Source organism: Propithecus coquereli, unplaced genomic scaffold (assembly GCF_000956105.1).
Source record: "Propithecus coquereli isolate 6110/MARCELLA unplaced genomic scaffold, Pcoq_1.0 Scaffold25, whole genome shotgun sequence".
Taxonomy (NCBI): Eukaryota; Metazoa; Chordata; class Mammalia; order Primates; family Indriidae; genus Propithecus; species Propithecus coquereli.
Window position 1 is genome coordinate 1602189 of NW_012148063.1, and position 2508 is coordinate 1604696.

The 2508-nt window shown below is 32.4% G+C and overlaps 1 protein-coding gene across 1 annotated transcript in view; it reads right to left on the reverse strand.

Moving 5' to 3' along the window:
* FBXO5 (F-box protein 5) overlaps positions 1–2508 on the reverse strand; it is a 16570-nt gene that overhangs the window by 5094 nt on the left and 8968 nt on the right. The gene's annotated exons all lie outside the window — the stretch shown is intronic.

The window sequence follows — 2508 nt, forward strand, 5'->3', positions numbered from 1 at the left end:
CTGCCCTTAAGTTTACTGTTCAATGGGCGACAGAACAGATAGCATCACTTGTCAAGTGGTCTAATGGCTATTTCATTTCCTATTGCTACTTTTACATGTGCTCTCCTTTACTTTGTGAATGCTACTCACACACCAATGCCTAACTTAAATGTCACATTTCCTGTAAAGTCTTCCTAGTGTTGTTAAGGAGTTGGTTGCTCTTTCGCCTGTAGTTCTGTCTTTTTTAATAGCACCTTATCACACCATATGGCATTTATTTTTATGCAGCTATCTTCTATTTAGACTGTAAGGATCTGAAGTTTACCTTGTTTTCCTATCTATAATAGTACCTGATAGCAGATCCTCAATAAATATTTTTTGAATAAGTTTACATGTTGTAACAGTCATACATCATAAGCATTTAAGACAGAAACTAAATTTTACCATATAGAATTTCTATTTATTGACCAAAATATGACATAGTCAACATTAAAAAATTTATGACTCTTAGATAAGATTATGATTCTCTAAATTAAGCTTGCAAAATTATCTACATGTGAGTAGAACTTTGAACACACATCATCCAATGATTTAAAGGTATAATAGGTCGATGATTTCAGAAAGGTGGCCTTTTGCTGCTTGGCTCTCTTCCTCAATTAAAGGCAGCAATTGCAAAACATAGCATTGAGTAGTTTTATAAATTTTAAAATCAAGGTTTTTCATTATTTTCTTAGTGTTTGTAAATTAGAACTCAACATCATTGAACTTTCATAAGCAATGCCAAGCAGTATCTACTATTCATACAAAGACATCTCTGTGTACTTTCCTAATTTGGAACAGTGTTTTGGTTTCCCACATTTTTGAGAATAAAATGAAGGGGACAGAAGATTCCTATCCCACTAACAATTCCCTAATAATTTGAATTATAACACTATAATTAAATTTAAATGACCATCAGTATCAGGTGTCCTCATTTGTTAGTAATTATCTAGAGCCAAGTTACATTTTGACCTTGAAAGTTTGTTTTTTCCATTTTTCACTCCATATCCTTTTAAACATAAATGATCATGCTTTTAATTTATTGATTAAACAAAGAATTACCTCAGAGAATTCACTGTGTCGACTGTAAGTAGAACCCTTCCGATCACCTTGATTGGATAACTTGGTTTGAGCATCCTTTTGGGGAGGAGTCTGGACTGCTGCTTTTTGAACAGAAGTCAATGGGATTCTGAACATAACGTACTCTCGGGTTGAAGCATGTGGTGAAAACTTAATGTTGCCTTCCTAATTAAAAAAAAGTTTCAATAGAAACTTACAACTTTTCTTTCCTATATTACCAACAAGCAGATATTTTTGTTATGTTTGTACATGTAAGAAATGGCAAATAAGAATGTAAAAGACTTATCCCTACACGCAATTTACCCACACATGCTTAAACACAGTGATACCTTAATATTCACACATGTAAAGCCTAACTTATTGACAGAAATTGTGAGAAATCACTTTACATGTGATTATGTAAAGAATTTAATACATGATTTGTAACTAACCAATGTCAAAGTACTACTGCCAGAACAAAAGATTATTCTTCCCACCACCAGCAGATGGCAACAGTCACATTAAGTATCTCTGATTTAAAATCGGCTTTTCAGATTAGATTTTTCCATTAACACCAGTTTGTTGATAAAGAAACTAAACTTGGAGAATTTAAACAATAATTGACAAAAGTTACATAGCCAGTAAGTAACAACACCAAAATTTGGACTTAAGTCTGTCCAACTTCAAGGCCTGAACTTTTTATTCATGTACTGATCTTGATTCTCAGAAACACTTCCAAAGCATTAATAACTTAAGTATTTTGGAAAAGTAAATTCATTTTCCTCCTACATTAAGAATCTTCAATATGTTGACATTTAACTGTTTCTTGGTAACTGAAAAATATTTCATTGCTCCTATTTCTTAATAACTAAAAAGTAAAACAGCTTTTCCAAATTTTCCAAAGATTGCAAAACATAATACACAAATGGCAATCAAGATTGGCTATATGGTCAACTACCCCTATCTAAGAACTGAGTAATTTCCCCTTTGTTACTTTAGACATTCTATTTCTAGGGAGAGCCTAAGAAATAAATGACTGAGGTGAGATTTCTTTCTCTTTATTTTTGAATTTGTTTTCTCAATAAGTTCTAGTGCAAGGTTGAAATACTTTGTGAACGTAATGGAGAGTTTCCAGACTTTTTCTTTCCTATTTTTGCCTCCTATTTCTGAAAAAGCACTAGCAGTGTATTTTAAAACGAAAACATCAACAGTAAAGACTTACAGTAACTCTCTGCACTGCTTTATTGTACAACTGGAATGCTCCCTTATCATCTTCTAGAATCTTCTTCCAAGTTGTGCTCACTTTAGACACACTGGAAAAGTAAATGACCATAAAGGAAACAATCAAAACATCACAAAGAGCTAAGATGAATACAGTAGGAAAACATTAACAGTGCAAAACAGAAATTCATATAACTAATGCTTTTCAAA